The 20693-nt window shown below is 38.3% G+C and overlaps 1 protein-coding gene across 1 annotated transcript in view; it reads left to right on the top strand.

Annotated features, from left to right (window-relative positions):
• Positions 1-7763: 7763 nt before the first annotated feature.
• The window catches only part of LOC135497720 (ETS translocation variant 1-like), a 72519-nt gene continuing 59589 nt past the window's right edge, over positions 7764-20693 (top strand). The window contains exon 1 of the mRNA XM_064787553.1: positions 7764-7827. The gene's annotated coding sequence lies outside the window, so the exon portion shown is untranslated. The remainder of the gene's footprint in view (positions 7828-20693) is intronic.

Genomic DNA, 20693 nt, shown 5'->3' with positions numbered 1-20693 from the left:
CTGTCAGCATAGAAAGCCTGCACGAAATATTGGGATGAGTTACGCGAAAGGATCGATTAATGAGAAATATTCATAACTCGTGTCAATAAACGTTTCAATATTGTATCTATTGGGTCTGAATAATGACCACATGGAGCGCACGGCTAAGAAGAATAACATAATAAGCCGTTATTTGCCCACTAGCGCCACATGTGATTTCTTGCTTTAACGCTTCGATAGCTAGCTCTTATTTTTGTCGAATTAGATTTGTTTGAGTGTTGAAGAACACGATGTAAGACTTTCAAAAGGTGCTTTGAAGTCAAACTGAGAAAAGAGGTGGTTTCCTGGAGGCATTCACACTTGTTAATTTGAAATTTTTTCAATACGCGAAACTCAGTCCCAGCTTACGCAAATACAGAGCATAGATTGTGTGTAGCTATGCCTAGCAGAAGGTATGTCAATTGTGACTTGGACTGTAATATCTTAGTTTTGATAAATGACATTAACACTTTGCTTGTGATCGTTGGCAAATCACTTGTGTGGGTGTGCGTGTGGGGGGGGGGGGGGGTGCGGGCAACAGCTACAACTATGTACATTTAGTACTTTGACAGTCAATACAGTATAACCTCTCTATTAAGGAAACCCTCGGAATTGACAAATGCTGTACTTAATAGAGAGGTGTCCTGATTAGAGAGGTCAAATTGAATGGAAAGTACCAATTTGGGACCAAAACTAGTGTTCTTAATAGAGAGGTTGTCCCTAATAGAGAGGTGTCCGCTAAGGGAGGTTCCACTGTATTATTGTTTATAAGTATTATCTCCATACATGTATCTAGTGGGGTGACACCCACGCACTATACCCAGGCAAGGCGTTTCGAACACCAAGGGTTTCGCCTCTCATCAAATGTGCAGGGAGTATAAGAACATGAAGGTCATGATGCAGGCCATATCCGGGATGTTCTTTACACGGCTGAAATAAAATAAACTGTTTGCATGAAGGCATAAATAGGGAAAGTTTTATGACGAGTTTGCCAATTATATAGCGACTGACCCAAGGTGATTCCCCTGCCTCCATCATAGCGTATTGTCCGCCATTGTCGACGAGACAATACCGCCATCGGCGGGAAAGCGTGTCCTTGTTCCCGAGATATCATGTTATTGTTTGTAATTTGCATGGCTGCTGTGAGATGTTGTCAGCCTCAGATGAGGCGCGCGCTAGACGATGCAGGTCTGTAACGTGGAAGGATACCGCGTGTGTCACTGCTTCAGGGTGTGACCGGGCAGACCACCTTGATCAACCAGTCCTGCTTTTACTGTCAGTATAAGGCGAAATGAAGACAGATTTTGAATGTAACAGGGGCAGAGATACAGTCCAAATCACATTTGTCGCCCCTAAGTTTGCGTCATTGATGCACCCAGCGCCTAGGGTGTGCGTCAGTCGCACACAATTTACGCGAAACATAGGGAGATACATGTACTAAAGCGTGTAACTGGTGCGTCATTGACGTGCAACACGGCGCGTAACTCTCGCATACGTTGCCCGTCAATCACGCGAAGCAGGATGGATGTCATTTGTGATTTGGACTGTAGAATGAAAGAAGTACAGAGAAATCAAGTTGCCTTATTAAAACTGAGATTCGAACCGGAGATCTTTGGTTTGCCAGTCTACTGCTCTACCAATTGAGCTATGCAGGTCCCCCTGTTCAGTGTGACACCAACTGAGATTTACATGAGTAGACTTCAAAGGGTTAACAAAAGTAAAAGCAACAGTGTTTTATCATCTAAAAATGAACAGATTGATGCCATCTTATCGAGTTTATCCAATAGCTTCTAACACGGCTAATTGTCTTGAAAAGACCCAATTAATGTCATTCGTTCGTCGCCATATGGTTCTTGTTGTATTAGCTTGCCTTCAAATCCTGGCCGCACACTCCCGTAAGCCGGGAATTCCTCGGAGAGTTCCACGGATTATCAGGCCACGCAGAAATAATTCAATGTTTCGGTGCACCCTGTGGCATGATAATATTGGTTTTAAAACAAGATCAGGTAATCTAATTGAATCAATGAGTGGGTTGAAGCCAATAAAAGGCAATTTTGAACCATTGAATAACTTTTTTAATCTGTTTTTCAAACTGACGTGTAAAATAACTGCATTTGCTTAGCAATCATCCTCGAAAATCCAGAGTCCTATCCTCATCCCCTCGCACACGTCACTGACCCTGGAACAAACCAATGGTTATTAGCGGGACGAGGCGGACAAATATACCTCGCCCAATCAAAACTGCTCTTACTACTCAGTCACAATGGTAAACAATTAGCCTACCGCATCTAAAGCGCGCTCTTATTGGCTGAATTTTAAATGCATGGGACACAACCGGGCAAAATCTTGTTGTTATTTGTAATGAGCATTCCTCCTCCCCTCTCCCAGGTTTGGAGAAAAACATCAATAAATACCACAAAAAACCTAATATAAGTGTCAATTAAAGCTAGGAATGAATAGAATATGACTTTTGAGTAACGAGAAAACAGGTTGTATTCATTTGAAATGCGTTTTAAGACAATGCATTGGAACCTCCCTTAGCAGACACCTCTCTATTAATGACAACCTCTCTATTAAGGACACTAGTTTTGGTCCCAAACTGGTAGTTTCTATTGAATTTGACCTCTCTCATCAGGACACCTCTCTGTTCAGGACAGCACGTCCATCGAACTGCGTGGTTTTTGTGTTGTTAAAGGAACACCAATGCTGCGTTTGTGATGCTTGCTCTCATTTCAAAATTGTTAAACAGAGAATTACGTTTTCATGTCCTCATTTGGGTTTCACAAATTTTAACCGTATGGTGCGGCCTCATCATGACTTGGTCATTATTTCAATTCGCTATGATAAATTAATGCGTATATTTTGAAGCTGGGCTATAATCTGCTCATTTGCGCTGCAAGTCCCCCCAGCCTTGTGATGATGCCCTCCTCATTCTCTCTGGTGAATCGGCAATACCCTTGCTGCTTCTGGTTGTTAATTGTTTGGACCTAATTGGTCCCTTTTATTATAATTAATCAACGAAATGAGGGGTGTTATTTTTCTGCTCGGATGGTTTGATGGACAAGATGGGGTTGACACTTGGTGGTCAGGTATGTCATTGTAGCCGATGATCAGATGATCGTATATCATCTCATCAGGATCTAGTCACAATCATCAAATGGCCGACCAAGGTGTGGTGGGTTGGTCAGGGAGCAGCATGAAACTGACGGTTTGCGTATCAAATGGGGGGGGGGGGGGCAAGGGGGGGGGGGGCACAGGGGGGGGGGGGTATGGCGATTCAGCTGCATCTGTGGAAACTTGGCCGAAACAGCTTAAAAACAGTATGAGGATATCAATAATAAACATATCTCTGATATTTGTAACATTCCAAAAGTTTTCAATCGCTTAAACCGCGATACTTATGTGACAGTTAAAGAGAAAAAAACATGCATGACATAGTGGTAGCATTTTTTTTGCGGACCATTTTCACAACGGCCATGTAGGGAGAAGACCGACAAATATTAGAAATATTTATCATACATCTTGAAACTGTTGATATATTCTCATGTTGTTTTTTGGCTGTGTCTACCTGCAGTTTCCGCTAAAACCTCCACATCAACACAGAAGGCAGTTCACGCCTGGCCCAGGGGACTCAGCAATAGTACTGCTAGAAATTGTTGAGGCACCCATCACTAACGAATAGCATTCCGCGAAGATGACGTCACTGCAGCTGCTGCCCTCTATTTCCCCATCGCTGAATTACAGGCAATGTCGGACAAACATGCGGTTTCGTAATGGATTCAGGCTTTCTAACTAGGGCAGTTAGATTCAATCTGGCACATGTCCGAGTGTTGGAAATACTACATAATTGTTCTGAATATTTCTCTCTCTGACTCTATGGTATCATTCATGCTAAAAACAATGCAGGGTCAAAGATAATTGACTCTGAAATAAGCTCAAATGCGTAGAAATAAGTGTCGATGTCCGACTGTCACGTGACTAAAACGTCATCAATATCTTATGCAAATGACCTTGTGAGCTATAAATAGTAACTTCGCGGGATGCTATTACGATTTACAGGCATGTGCAAGTAATCTGTTCGATTACTAGGTATTCGTTATTCCTAATCGTAGTTTGTGATGATGTTGTGTGTGACTACAGCCCAAATCACAAATAACATCCATCCTGATTCGCGTCAACTCGCGTGTATTACACGCGACCTACGTGCGACCTACGCATGAGTTACGCGCAGCCTATGCACTGGGTAGCTCGTCAATGACGAGAATTTAGGGAGGACAATTGTGATCTGGACTGCATTTTGTCAGCATGACAAATGTTACCTCTGAAAAAAAAAATCTATATTTTTTTCTGACAAAATGAATTGCTTGGAAGTGTAGGTCCATTATTTAAAAATCAGATTGTAACAATAAAAATTACCGATCACAACAAGCAGTTGGATATATCAGCATCTGTCTCGGGTTATTAGGCAACTAATGGCACAGTTAATTTGGTGCATAGTAGAAATCTGCCAAAGTGAGACCCTTCTTCAAAAACAATCAAACAATGCCAAAACACCTGAACAAAATCAAAATTAATCACAAATGTTCTGACAAATATTCGTCCATTGTTGCGATATATCTGCATCAGCGATTCCCCCACACGAGTCTCATCCCTCATCTTCAGCAGCACGGTCGCTTGAGACTAATTTACGTGCGTGAAATCAAAATGATAGCGCTCGTAAATGTGCAATCCCCAGGAGTGTCGCGACCATTCTTTATCTCTCTCAATAGAGACTTTGTCATGGGATCGTTTCGTCTTTGTGTCCACGTGTGTCTTTTACGACCCGCCGCAGTTTTGTTTGGGATTAATTTATTGGACGAAAATTGATATTGCTGGATTAGATTTCTCTTCAGAAAGCATATGCTACTCTCGGAGTTGGGTGGCGCTCTTGGAGGAGGCATATGCTGCTGTCCCAGATTTCCCTACAGCAATTAAAAAGGGGTCTCCTTCCCCTTTTTCCCTAACAGGGGCTGTTTTCTCCCCATATATCACAAATGTTATAAAACTGTGGGAGGAATACGCTACATTGGCTGTTTTCTCCCCTACAAACCAGTTGATATGACACTTTTGAACTCAAAATTCAAGGCATTTTGTAGCACTCGGCAGTTCGAAAATTCCGAATGAAGTACAGGGTGTACCAAAATACTTTTAAGTGAAAGCTTTCACCAAGAGGTTCCAGATGATATCTACATGTATTTCAATTCACTTCTGTAAAAAATATTTGAGTCTTTACAGCCAGTTGATTCCATATAAAATGCTTTTCACATCGAAATTATACTTTTGTCATTGATCAACACCGTTTTTTCAGAAAATCGTGCTCACAATACAAAAAAAAGGTATATCCATTCCACTTTTGAGTCCATATTGATAGATATCCATATTCAAGGCCAGAAAAATTCAAAAGCGACTGGTAAAGATTTTTGTCGTTTTGAACAACCAAGTTCAATAGAGGTATAATAATCCAAATTATCAGATCACTAAAATTCTTAAAAGGCCTACGCTGTTCGTTAAAAATTTTGAATTTGTAATTGAATTAAAAAACCTCCAATTGCGAAAATACGTAGTAAGTATAAATTTCAACAGTGCCGTTGTGTAGACCATGGATACAAAGTTTAAACAAATTTGTACACGTAATAACTGCACTACGGCATTGTGTATTAGTGGATTTCTATTTAACTTGACCACAAGTAATTACGAATGGCGTACCCATTTAAAGCTGAACGAGCCAAACTATTCATGTACACGCCTGAAGATCCTTAAATATTTGCTAATTTGCAGTAAGCAATGCCGTTTTAACCTGCTTGGAGATCAGTGAACTGACAAAAACTGGATATCTTGGGTTGGACACTCAGAAGGATCACAGCTGTTTCATTTTTGTGTCCTTGAGCAAGGCACTTAACCCTATAATGCTGTGTCCTTACTTTCTGCAACGTTGCGAACTAGGTCGCGAGCAGTGTGAACGTCTTTGCGATCTTAGACAAAAGATTTCGATGGGTTCCTGTCAGAGACTGAAGACAGTGTCATGTGGGTTATTAGCGGACACCTCTCTATTACGGACAACCTCTCCATTTAGGACACTGGTTTTGGTCCCAAGTGGTTTTTTCCATTCATTTTGACCCCTCTTAGGAAGACATCTCTCTGTTAAGGACAGTACCTGTCAGTCTCGAGGGTGTCCTTTATGGAAAGGTTCTACTGTATTTCAAAATATTGGTCAAAGTAAAATTATTACCCAAGTCATTAGTAATAAGCTCTTTTATCTTGCTGAGAACTGTTTTTAGGGATAAACACCCAGCAATTAACTAAGCTCATTTTTAAAGATTGTGTGCAATATTTAGCCTTCAGACTACAGTCCAAATCCCAATAACATCCCGCGTAGTTACTATTTATAGCTCACAAGGTCATTTGCATAAGATATTGATGACGTTTTAGTCACGTGACAGTCGGACATCGACACTTATTTCCACGCATTTGAGCTTATTTCAAAGTCAATTATCTTTGACCCTGCATTGTTTTTAGCATGAATGATACAATAGAGTCAGAGAGAGAAATATTCAGAACAATTATGTAGTATTTCCAACACTCGGACATGTGCCAGATTGAATCTAACTGCCCTAGTTAGAAAGCCTGAATCCATTACGAAACCGCATGTTTGTCCGACATTGCCTGTAATTCAGCGATGGGGAAATAGAGGGCAGCAGCTGCAGTGACGTCATCTTCGCGGAATGCTATTAAACTCCATCCTGCTCCGCGTCATTCACGTGCAACGTATGCGCGAGTTAAGTACCAATGTTGCACCAGTGACACACTTTATTTTTTTGTGTGTTTCGCGTAAATAACGCCCGACCTGCACTCAACCTAAGCACAGCCTAATCAAAAGATCGTTTCTCGTACCTATGTGCTGGATAACGCGTCAATGACGTGCCAATGACGCCAATTTAGGGATGACAATTGTGATTCGGACTGTAGTTGGAAAGCCGCGAGTTTCATCCCTTACCATGAATAAAGCATCACAATTTTTTCCACAGTTGACCTCATCCTGTCACAAGAGCCATAAGTCTTGCTGAAATTTGCAAAACAGCCAAAGTTGTCAACAATTTTAAGTTTTGATTTTGCCCCTCCCCCATTTGCGGGTTCGAATATCAGGTGAATACAGATTCAACCTTGGTCTGATTGTTTCACAAACACTCTATAGTACCCAATATTAGCTATATCAACACTTTTAACCGACCCATAATACTGCAAAACAGAAACTGGTCATTCCTGGAAAATATTTGCCGAGTTCATTTCTGCAGGAAAGTCCATTGATTTAAATCAGATCCTGGTCTCGGGCTATCTCACCCTGAGTTGGCAGAAACCCCTGTCATTTATACACAATGGTCTGTATACAGTCCGTTGTGGCCCCAGAAACAATATGGCACATTCTGTGTTTTCTCTGTCCCATTGTCGCAGAATCTACATTCACAGTATTCAGCTCTTATGGCTATTTTCTTGTAATACGCCAATATGAGATAATTAATACATGGGTGATTGGAGGCAGAACGAACGCCAATCGGTATTGACGTCGCAGTGAATGAGCCAGTGACGAGATCGCGTTGATATTGCCTCCTCCCACAATGTGGATGGCGCATCTCTGATGAGCTATTGTCATCTGTCCGCTCATCTGCTCCGTTAGTAAGGCATTATTAGCGGTAGTGAGAGTGTGTAACAGGCCAGCCGCCTCTTCGATATAAGGAATATCATCAGCAAGCATTGGACAAATTGACTTAAAAGGTTAGTGAGTGCTGCATTCGTTCAGTTTTTGATACTGTTTATTAAATTTGTTCATTCTGTGAGAAATATAATGTTTTTGTTACTACTCTATATTTAAAGTTGTTAACTTTAAAACATTATTTTAACTTGTTTATGAGTTCAGTTGAGCAGTTCTTAAAGAAAAATATGAATTTATTCTTGAGAAAAAATTGAAATAAAATTCTTCATGCGTTTTTATTTGGCCGGTAGTTTGTAAACTGAAAAGCATTGATTAATTTGAATCATATAGTTGCAAGACTTCTTTAATCGCTTCATCTTTGAACACTGTTAAAAGAAAATATGTCTCTAACATGTCTAAAATAAATACAAAAGTAGTTGACCTGAAAACTCTGTGGTTGAAATGTAAATGTACTTAAACGAGTTAAGAGTTAAGCCGATTGCGAAAGCTTCTGAAAGATGTCTCCATTTCATCCAGAGTTTTCAAGTTAAACGCTTCTATTCATCATAGACCTGGTTCGATGACGCTTTATAGTAATATGTCTTAAGATAAATTATGATTTCATACCGACCGAACCAGTACTTCCATTAGAAATAAATCATGGATGTACATCACGAAGAGACAATATCATTTCTTGAGGAATTCCAAGGGGTATTCTTGAAATATGTACAACATAATCTATGAACGATCGGATCAAACTTTATAAGGCAGTAATAAAATCAAGAATAATGGCTGAAAAACGGCGGAATTTTCTAAATCTTGCATCCTGTTAGGTTATTATCAATGTTTTGATTTGAGTGTTTTTAGTCAGCAATGAAACTGCACAAATTTGAGCACAGGATTAGACATATTTTCCAGTGTTGATTCCAATTGGACAAACCAACGGTCCTTGATAATTGAGATTAAGATTTTTCTTCGTATTGAAAATTTTCATTCCGTTTTTGGATCAATCATCTCAAAAGATACATTTGATAAAAGCAGATTATTTCTAACATGACTAACGCCCGTCGTTAGGAATTTATGCCCATTGTGTTAATACAAATTCTAAAATATTCGTGATTTCTGACATGGCATGAACCATTAGAATATTTGATAAGACCTGTTGGCGAGATTTGCTACTGGCAAAGGATGATATGTTTTCTAAACTCGTTTCCTACGGACGTACAGTGGTTCATGGCCCTATTTGGTTTCGAGTCAATGGAGACAAAATGATTGTCACCAACTTCAGATAGTTACAGAGCCAAAAAGTACTATTATTATTATTATTTATTTATTAACCTCCCATATGGGAGAATAAAATTTACACAACATATAAGTACAAAAATAAGTATATAATATCACAGTATCACACAGTCATTATTAACAAGTTAAAATCGCGTAAGGTGCTTGACCATTTCCATCTCCCGGCCATGCCTATTGCCAAAGTTCGGGTCAAAGAGGAGTGTCCTCAGCGAGTCAATGGGGGAGAAAAGAATGATGATGGAAGAAATCAGCGTCCAAATATTCTGTTCACTTCTTATAATTGACATTAACTTTCATGAATCCAAATACATTCACAGTCACAGTCACAATCACAAATGGGAAAACCAAATGTGTGTTCCCAGTCTGGAGTCCAAAACCTTAATTGCTACACAATAACATGAGATTCACCAAGAAAACTGGTAACCAACAACATAAATTACTTAGAGATCGAGACAGAGTACAAACAATGCTAAACATGAACATTTTTTGGAGTGGCTAATCCAACATCAATAACATGCTAATTACTACTAATTATAAACCATTGTTTACAGTAATTCCCAACTAAGATGTGTTAAATCATGTCTGAAGCCTAAAGTAATATTGTGAAATTAGAGTGATCAAGATACTTTAAAATTATATTACAAAATAGATAGTTTGCAAAGCAGCAGTGATTGACACCATAAAAGTACCATGATGTATCGTATGAAAATACCCTCCCCTTGTTTTTGACTTCAAAATAATTCCTTTGTAATTAAACTTCCAATCTGCAGTAGAATATTGATCCACAAGCATCGTTTTTAGCCTCTTGTCGAAAAACAGTTCCGGAAACTGAAAAGGAGTTTGATTAACATGTACATTATATTTCTAAATATGGTCTTGCAAAACATATAATAAAACGACCCAAACTACTCTTCAATTGACAAATCCAGTTTCAATAAAATAACAATGTTTTCACACTCTTATCAAATAATACAATCAAACTTATTCATACTGGGAGCATGATTTTTTCATTCATCTAATGATTGACTCTGTTTTTCTGGGTCATCTTTTGATGCAGTGATTTGAAAGGAAAAAAGGAAATCATTTACTGGTATTTTAGGCGTAAAGAGGTTGACTCATGTAGTGGGTGGAAAGCTCAGTAAAACTACTTTCATGCCATGTGCATGATGATTAGTCGTTTGTTACAAAAACGATCACTCATCTGAAAATAAAACCCAGGAAACATTACAAACAACATCAGCTCATCTGCAGAGAAAACCGAAAGGAGACATTACGAACAACATAAGCTCATCTGCAGAGAAAACCGAAGGAGACACTATAAACAACATCAGCTCATCTGCAGAGAAAACCGAAGGAGACACTATAAACAACATAAAACCATCTGCAGATGAAACCCGTTGGAAACATTATAAACAATATAAGCTCATCTTCAGATAAAACCCGTAGAAAACATTATAAACGACATCAGCTCATCTGCAGATAAAACCCGTAGGAAACATCATAAACAACATCAGCTCATCTGCAGATAAAACCCTTAGGAAACATCATAAACAACATCAGCTCATCTGCAGATAAAAGACATGGGAAACACTATAAACAACATCAGCTCATCTGCAGATAAAACACATGGGAAACACTATAAACAACATCAGCTCATCTGCAGATAAAACACATGGGAAACACTATAAACAACATCAGCTCATCTGCAGATAAAACACATGGGAAACACTATAAACAACATCAGCTCATCTGCAGATAAAACCCGTAGAAAACATTATAAACACGATAAGCTCATCTGCAGAAATTGAATATCTTCAAATTCAGTAACAAATTACAAATTTTCAAATTAACAGCATAGGCCTTTAAAAGTATGACTAATTGTTAGGTATTGACCGAGTATAAGAACTGTTTAAAACTTCTATTAAACTTGTTGAAGAGGATGGACCTAAGCTGGTACAGATGTTATCAATTTATATTGATTCTATTTTTCTTGGTGAAAATGGATACAAAAGTATCAAATTATTTCATATTGTTCAAATAAACTGTAAATACTTAAGTTCTTGGGATAACAGTTATGTATCCATGCTAGTCAAAGTATCAACGCCATAAAGGATTTTAATAAAAATGTTATCTTTCAATCTGGAGTTGTATAGAGTGTCGAGAAAAATATGTCGAAATTTGGCTTCTGAAGGAAGTCCCCTATTTTTGTTAGAATTTTGTATCAATTGTTCTGGCCCCTCTTGTTCAAAAGAGATTTCTGTCACTGACGCTGTTGTTAGCTTAACATGGCGTTGAGTCCAAGGGCTTAGCTAACACCAAGCAAACTTAAAGGACCAATGGTTTTATTAAGGGCAATGTTACCCAGCTGTCGGCTGCCCAGTCACCTCCTATTCTACATAAGTAGTTTCAATCAACAAATTGCACAAAAAAGGAAAAATTCAAAATCTGACTGAATTATCACGCTTTTCCAATGTTGACTCCGATTTAATATGAGTTAGCTCTCCATGCATTGATCCTTTCCTGTGACGAATTGGTGTAGATATCAGAGTTTTCAATAGAGAATCTAAAGTTAAACGAGTTTTTCTTGACACACAGTATCTGCCTTTTATTCTTTTTCTATAAGTGGCATATCTACTGGAATTTTTCTGATGAATTTAGGAAAATCGGGAAAAGTATTATGAAAATATAAGCGAGCCTTATATATTTTTGGTATCATGAATATCGGTGTATCTATGTGATATAGAGGTTTTCGTAGGCCAAATGATTTCAAGGTTTGTTGCGCTGAGTAGTCGAAAAAGACGATGCCTGAATTATCTGGTTTACGGATATCTAAGTTGGAACAGCTTCCTTGATCATGACCTTTCCCTGACATGTCCATTTGAATGTGGTGTGTTTCATCTTGTCGACAATATACAGTCCAAATCACAGTCGTCATCCCTTAATTCCCGTCATTGGTGCATCACCAAGCGTGAAGGTCGGACATAATTTGGGCGTAATTTACTCAATACTAAGAAAGATAAGTGCGTCACTGGTGCGTCATTGACGCACAACTTGGCACGTAACTCTTGCGTATGTTGTGCATCACTGACACGAAGCAGGACAGACCTCAATTGTGATCTTGACTGTGATTATATAAAGGTAACAAATCTTAAAAAATCGTTCTCATTTCAGTATTACAGTTGAAGAATTCAGATGCAATAAGCATTAAGTTCACTTTCAATTGGGTCTTGTCGATTTTTTTAAACTATTCTGCTTAAACTCTAATGGTTTTTGCATTGAAAGTGATGTCTTACTATAACTTGGGGAGGGAGTCCAGATAGCGATACAACCATATATACGCAATGAAAGTTGCTAACATCTTCATGATGTAGACGTTTATTTACACTTTATACATATTCCACGATCTGTAGGTCATGCGAATCCAACTTCTCGATTGAGAATTTCAAAGTTGTAGATATTGCAAGAAATGATTTTCAATGTTCCATCAAAGAGGCAATACACATCAAAATCAAAAAGCCAATTCTCAACACCCAATTGTCAACTCAAGGGTTGTCATATTTTCTACAACTATTCTAAATTTAGCTCACTTATAATTACTCAAACATTGCATAATGTATAATAGTATGTATGTCACCAGTCTATGGTTCTCATTCAGTCTTGTATACCGCCTGATGAGGGTTCGAGCGAACCTAAATCGATCGTGGAATATGTATATAGTGTAAATAAACGTCTACATCATGAAGATGTTAGCAACTTTCATTGCGTATATATGGTTGTATTGATGTCTTACTACTTGAGTTTCAATAGGATATTTGTGATAAAATGTTTGGATATTCAGATCTTGGGTTCTGTGAGCCTCATTTGACCATACATTGTAGTTATATAATCTTTTTCATCAATACAATGATTACCGGAAACAAATCAGTTGGTGCCAACTTTCTCAAAGTCAAGAGCTCAACATTCTCCACTATTCTCCAGCACTGCAGTATACTTTTTAACCTGCGATGTCAAGCCGTTGTTATAACACGGTCAATGGAGGGTGATGAACCACCCCCAAGGCTATACACTTTGAACCCAAAGCTACAGAGCTTTCTTCAATTCTGATTGGACTGCATCATCAACTGTCAACAAGGAAAACCGGCACAAAAGTCCATTTGCAGAGGTTTAGAAATTAAAGAATTGATCCTTTTTGGGGGGGAATTTGAGAAAAATTTTTGTTTCAGCTCTTAGTCAGGAATAAAAATAAAATTTTTTGGAAAAAATACCGAACAGGTTAAAACATATTATTCCCAACCCGATAAAATTAGAGTAGGATGATAGAGTTGATATCCTTGACCAGCAATTGAATAGGCATTCTACAGGCCTACAGTGTAAATGTAGCAAACACATGTTACATGTAGTTCAGTTAGTTCTGTGAATAATGACTTTCCTGGTCGGCGATGCTTTTTAATACCCTAGCATGCTAAGTTGCTATTGAACCTCCACCGGAATATGTAGCATGTCTTTAGTCCACTAAACATGCCTTAGCCGTTCTTTATCCATGGCAACGTCAACTTTTTCACTGACTCAAAACCTTGGTCATTGGTCGGCCATAGTGCCTTAAGCATGTTAAGAGTTCATCAATAAAAAAGGCTTTTAGTTCATACTGTATTTGGACTCATTGCAGGTGTATCTACCCAGGAACGGGTTGTATTACTGAAATGTTAAGTGGCCTCCATTGCCAATTTTAGCCTGCACTCTTAAAATTAAATGGTAAAAATAACTATCAAATAGTATTTTTTACTACTCTGGTTGTTGCTTATTGCGCAGACTGTGATATTAGTTGATTCCAACTATCAAAATAGTAATTCTTCATCATTTCAATGGTAGTTTTTACAACTTTTTTAGTTGAAACAACTAATTACAGATTAGTTTTTACTAATTTCACAGTTTGTGCAACAGAAACTACCAAATTAATTGGTTTTACTAATGAACTGTGTAGTGGGCCATCAGGCGAGATGATTTTAACAAATAGGTGTACACAAGGCTAAAAAATGTAGCACCTTAATTCACGTCATTGGCGCGAAACTCGCGCGTACGTTACGCGTCACCGACGCGAAACAGGATCGCTGTCAATTGTGATTTGGGCTGTATTAATTGAAATGAAGTATCTGCAACATCTCTGTATTTTTATCCAGTGTGTGTCTTCTAGCTCTGCTAATATCCACCATATTACTCTAAATCTAGGATTCATAACATATTCATGGCAATTTTTTTTGCGGTTTTCTTTTTGAAATCGCATCTTTGTCATACTTCTAATTTACCGTTGAGTCAACCCTTAAAGGCCTACGCCGGTTGTTAAAAATTTTGAATTTGTAATTGAATTTAAAAATGTTCAATTGCGGAGATACGTACAAAATATGAATTTCAACATTGCCGTTGTGTAGACTGATATACGAATACTATGAATACCAAGTTTAAACAAATTCATATTCATAATAACTGCACTATGGCATTGTGAATAGTGGATTTCTATTCAACTGGACCACGAGTAGTAACGAACAACGTACCCCTTTAACAAACATTTCAGATAGATTTTCTTTTTTTCAGGCCATATATTTTCATTTCTGAAGAATACATAAGAATAAAAGGCACACAAGCATTTCCAGGGTTTCAGTATTCCGTTTTTGTTTCCTTAATGTGAATGCACTGCGAGTTGCTCTGTTGTGTCAACAGACCTGTTGCAATAGTCCGCATTATTGGAAATATCAACATCCCCAGATGTCCAGCCCAATAATCCCGCTGGACAATTACTCCAATTATTTCATTTGAATAAAACGGCCATCTTTTCACGGGCCTGAGGCTTGAATCAATAGACTGGCACTAATAATTATTCTGATCAAATTTATCTCTTTGCAATAATTGATTCGTCTTGCTTGCGTTTCAATTCAACTTGAATCAAGCAGTTGCACTTGATGTAGAGAATTTAGACATGTTTCTTTTGGTAAGACTAGTTTGTGTTGGTTGGAGTTGGTTACTAAAGGGGTACACCGTTCATAATTGAATAGAAATCCACTAATACATAATGCCGTAGTTTAGTTATTATGAATATGAATATGTTTAAACTTGGTATTCATAGTATATTTATATCAATCTACACATCAGCAATGTTGAAATTTATATTTATGTATTTTCGCAATTGGACATTTCTAAATTCAATTACAAATTCAAAATGTTTAACGAACGGTTTAGGCCTTTAAAGTCTGATCCACTGCAGACGCATCTCGATACATCTACTACTAACTCAACGAGGACCAACTTGATTTCATCTGTAGGTAGAAAGGTCATCCTCGAAAATCCAGAGTCCTATCCTCCTCCCCTCGCACACGTTACTGACCCTGGAATAAACCGATGGTTTTTCGCGGGACGGGGCGGACAAATATACCTCGCCCAATCAAAATGTCTCTTACATCTTTCCTAGAAACTCGGTCACTATTGAAAACAATCATCGCATCTAAAACACGTTCTCATTGGCTGAAATTTCAAATGCATCGGATGCGGAATTTCTCGTTCTCACAGGATTCAATACACGATCTTGTAAGGAGCGATCATCCTCCCCGGCGATTGGGAAAAAAATGTAGATACATTTAACAAAAGTACAATATAAGTGTCAATTAAGGTACGGAATGAATAATATATGACTTATTGAGGAACTAAAAAGCAGTTTGTATTCACTGTGTTCATTTGAAATGCAGTTTGAGACACGGAGGGGTAACATTTATCATCGAACTGAGGGGGTGTTGTGGTATCAGTAAACAGTCGGTAATCCCACTGGAGGTTTGTGGGTTTATTCAGGGCAAGCTTGGTTCAAAGTGCCAAGTGTTGGCCTGAGCTTCAAGATGGAAAAGGCAGGCTGATGATGGTAACGGAATTTGAAAAGAGTCGTATTAGGGCAGTGATTTTGCTAGCATTTTCACTGTACATGTACATATGACCCATCACACCAAATCGGAGAGATTTTCACCTGGTGTAGTCTTGAAAAATCACTGAGAATATCAAGTTTTTTTCGGATCAAATGCCAACGCTGTGTATCCTGCCAGTCAATTTAGTTGAAATGTACACATTTGTTTTCTGTCTCATACTTGAAGAACGCAATTGCCAGATTAATACAACTATATTTCATTGAAGGATTCAAACAACACTGCTTTCCAACTTTTTTCATTAACTTTTTTCATTAACTGTCCTTTTCCAGGACAGGCCACAGCAAGCTGAAAGGCCTGCCTGATTCTCAGCAATCTGGAGAGTTCAAGATCTCCTAAACTGGAGACCTGGCCTCGCGTCCAGGATAGATGTATTTTCAGTAATATCATTGACTATAGGCATACACAATGCTATTTAAAGGCCAACTTCATTTGTTAAAAGTTTGAAATTTGTTATTGAATTTGAAAATTTCCAATTACGTACATACGAACTGAATATTAATTTCAATGCTGTCATTGTGTAGACAGATATACAAATACTATTTATACCAAGTTTCTGCAAATTTGTATGCATAATAATTGCACTACGGCATTGTGTATAACTGTATTTCTATTTTTTCTGGACCACCAGTAATAACGGACGGTGGACCCCTTTAAGTAATAAGGCAATCACCTCATTCACGTACTGTGCAATTTGTAAAATGTACAGGAAATTTGGTTTTCTTTTTAAAAAAATACAGTCACCATTACGAAAGATCATTTCATTCCGAATAGATTTTTTTAAATGGAAAGTTACTAAAATAGACTAAGCAAGGGTTTAACTTAGATTAAAAACTGTAAGAGACAGATAAGGTTCACATTATTTATACCTGATTAAAACTGGAAAACCAAGATAAACTGGATGTGATATGGCTCGGCACATGAACATTTCAAATTCCTCTCAATTTTAGAAAATCTCGCCAATTAACTTTTGTCCAGATTTATGAGGCTTACATCTCAGAAATTGGCCCAAATTTCACCAATTTACAAATATGAGGTATCAAGCTGCATATAGACCATTCTGAACCATAGTCCTGCCAAGTTCCGTGATATTGCCTCATTTGGTTCGGTCAGAAATGAACAAATTGATTCAGCTGGTGAGTAGGATTAGACGCGTCAGGTTGTATGTAAGTTGAGTGTATTACGCGAAACAAAGATAGATAAGCGCATCACTGGTGCGTCATTGGCGCGCAACTGGTCACTCAAGCGAAGCTGGATGGATGTCAATTGTGATTTTGACTGTGCTCCTTCGTTTGGTCAGAAAGTATACCTAAATAAAATCAATTGATTTACACAATGAGAAGGGTTACACAACGATCATACACCTGTACAATATCTTCACATTCAGTAAAAAGGTACACAAAACATTAATTTCAATAAATCAAAAAAAATCTGCACTTTAAATCCACAATTTTCAAAAAGAAGAAACTACTTGGACTCTTACAGCTTACTCTATTTCTTAAAAAATTGAAAAATAACCCTTTTTGAAAATGTTTAACAGTGTAAATACAATCTAACATAAATTTCAACAATCCAGTTTTGTAGACAGATATACAACTACTATATATTCCAAGTTTCAGCAAATTTGTATGCATAATAACTGCTCTACGACATGGTGCATTTCTATTTTTCTAATCCACAAGTAAATACGATACACATGACGAAGTTCTCCTTTAACTTTATGGAGCGTTATACAGTGTATGTATGTACAGTAATGCACTGCTCACTGAACTGCATCTGTTCTGACAAGATTGTCAACAATCATTGATGAATGTTAGACACGTCATCCGTCCTCCTCTCGTCCGGTTCATTTATTTGTGCGGCTTCCTGTTCGTCGAGTGAAGACAACCGGTACTGCTATTCCGTAATGCCCGGCCTTGTACAAGTTCTGCGGTGATGACAGGATGTGTGCCAGGAAGTATTCGGGTCATCATTACACCAGCGGACATCCTCTTCAGCGTATAGTGAGCGGGCTCCGTGCATACTACGAGTGTAGTGCTCTCACAGCTCATTCAACCCTTTTCCTGTCAAAGGAAATTAATTTGTCCCTGTTTTTTTTAGCGGAATTGGAAACATGCGGAAATGGTAAATATAGGGTTGAATAAAAGAAGAAATTGTTATTGAATAAGCATTCTCTCCGACTTCGTCTACGCATGCATGGTGTACACAAGCAAATATTTTAATAAAAATAATTATAGGAATCTTTCTCGAATTGGATGAAAAAGATTGTAACACAAAATAGAATTTTCATAGCTTAATAGAATTGTTCATGTTCGACTTAATGCATCATTTAAGCTTTGAATCTCTACACCGTAACTGATCGATAAGAGGAGTCTATCCAGTCTCGTGTAGGATTTCTTTATATACTAGGGTTTTTTTTCAAAATACAGTGGCACCTCCATTAGTGGACACCTTTTTATTAAGGACACCCTCTCTATTAAGGAATCCCTCTCTATTAAGGACACCCTCCTTGTTAAAGAACACCTTCTCTACTAAGGACACCACATTTGATCAAAAGTTGGACATTTCAATTGAATTTGACCTCTTTAATCAGGACACTTCTCAATTAAGGATATCAATTGTCTGTCCTAGCAGTCCTAGTTCTACTGTATATGCAGGGAACTTCTTTAAAAGCCTAGAAATTGTTACAGGTCTTGCTGTGCCACGATAATCAGTGATTAGGGAATCAAAAGATGGTATAAGCCCAGTGTACCAGCCAGACTCGACACCTAGCATCACAGCTTAAAAGATGAACTAGGCACCACCATTCTTGCTAGAACCTGAAATCCTAAAGTAATCAGAACTCTTTCAAAACAAAGTGAATGCAAATTTCAAGGGTGGGAGTCGCTTTATTTTCCAGATAACAGACTCCCTGCAAACCTTGAAATAGACATTTACTTCGTTTTGAAGGAATCTAATCGCTTTAGGATTTCAAGTTCTGGCCAAAATGGTGGTTCCAATGGTCAACCAATACATTTCGGATGACATTCAATTATAAAATAGAGTCTAGTTTTCGGTTTCTCTCCTCTCAGAATGTACCTTTGGCCTTTGTCATTGTGTTGCCTAACAATACTAGATGTAAGAACAGTCTCGCTGTCTGTGTTTCTTTTGGAAATGCGAGGGCCTCTAGTCAATATTGCCTGCTGAAGGAAGTAAGGGGAGCAGAAGGGCTGACTAAAAGATGATGCCACTCTGTCAATATCATATACAATAGATCATGTGATGCAAGCCATGATCATGTTGATACATCGTCATTTGTCAACACAGTGCACGTGTAACAATCACACGAGATGTCATTGGAAGAACTCTTTGTTTGGGCCTTATCATTAGTCGACCCCTGGGCTAATCTTTATTGTAAAGGTTGTCCCAAAAACTTTCCTAGCGATGTTTTTTAACTGTTTGGCTATTATTATCTGCCATGTCTGCAGTTGCATACAAATGTCATTAAGGCCTCATATTTAGCCCTAACAAATAGACGAGGTGATTTCCTAATGTATCAGAGCATTTAGTATTTGAAATTACCCATTTCTCACCCTCATAGTGAAGTTCCTGCCCAACCAATTGTTGAATAGTTAGTTACACAGTATTGAGAACTTATTAAGAGATTAACAACCTAAATAATAACAATAATAACAGTCATTTGTAAGGCACTTTTCCGTGGTTTAACCACGCTCAAAGCGCCCCTCTCCACTCCTCGAAAAGCAACATTGTCAACTGTTTCTTGAATTCTTCAAGGTTTGCCTCTGCCCGAAGGGCTTGGGGCAGTTAGTTCCAAAGGATCAGGCCACAGCTTGAAAAACTGCGGAGGCCATACGGGTACACGTTATGAGTGCTTCAAGATCTAAAGGGTTGGCCAGGGGGCTTGTCCAGGGGAACAAGTGGATCTGGACCCCTCCATGCTCAGGCAGTGCATGCATTTCGTAGGAGATATTTGAAATTTTACGATTGAAATAACGGGAAATGGCGTCTCAGCGTTCCAGATAAAAAAGGGGGGAATCTTCTCGCACTATTCAGAGATTTGAAATGTTTATGTGATTCAAGTCCCCCTCTGCTCAGCCCCCGTTGCCTGCCCTAGCCCCCAGAGCACTCCAGCTTGAGGTCAACGGCAATAGAATAATGCGTGATATGATGTTATTTACATGGAAGAGTTCGAACTTTGAAACCTTTCGCCGCACAGTATACTTTAGAAGCCAAATGTTGACATTTATTGTCCGATATAGGACATGTTTATCAAAGCATGGTATTGTCTACTGTGATAGTTTTCATTGCATCTCGTAATAACACGATTAGAGCCGGCATTTCTGTTCAGAAGGTTTAAAATCAGAATGAAATGTGTACAGTTTCCGATGTCCTGGGGTCTATGCGTAGAGTTTTGCATAAATCGTTACATTTTCGTGTTCTGCGGATATTTCCTCAGGCTGCGGATGTCTTACACACATCATCTATGATCGGTAGTATGTACATGTATCACGAGGCTGGAATTAACCCATTGTAGGGCAAGGCGCAATTGACCAGCTGTGAATTAAAAAAAACACTTTCTAGTCTGTGTATAAAATTGGAAGAAAAAGCCAAATCTCTTTAGTTTTAGCTAATTTTGAGGTTTCCTTCTAGACTAAAAACAGATACAGTGTTATAGATTCTGAATTTGT

The sequence above is a fragment of the Lineus longissimus genome, chromosome 13 (genome assembly GCF_910592395.1).
Source record: "Lineus longissimus chromosome 13, tnLinLong1.2, whole genome shotgun sequence".
Classification (NCBI taxonomy): domain Eukaryota; kingdom Metazoa; phylum Nemertea; class Pilidiophora; order Heteronemertea; family Lineidae; genus Lineus; species Lineus longissimus.
This window is presented reverse-complemented; position numbering and strand designations above follow the sequence as displayed.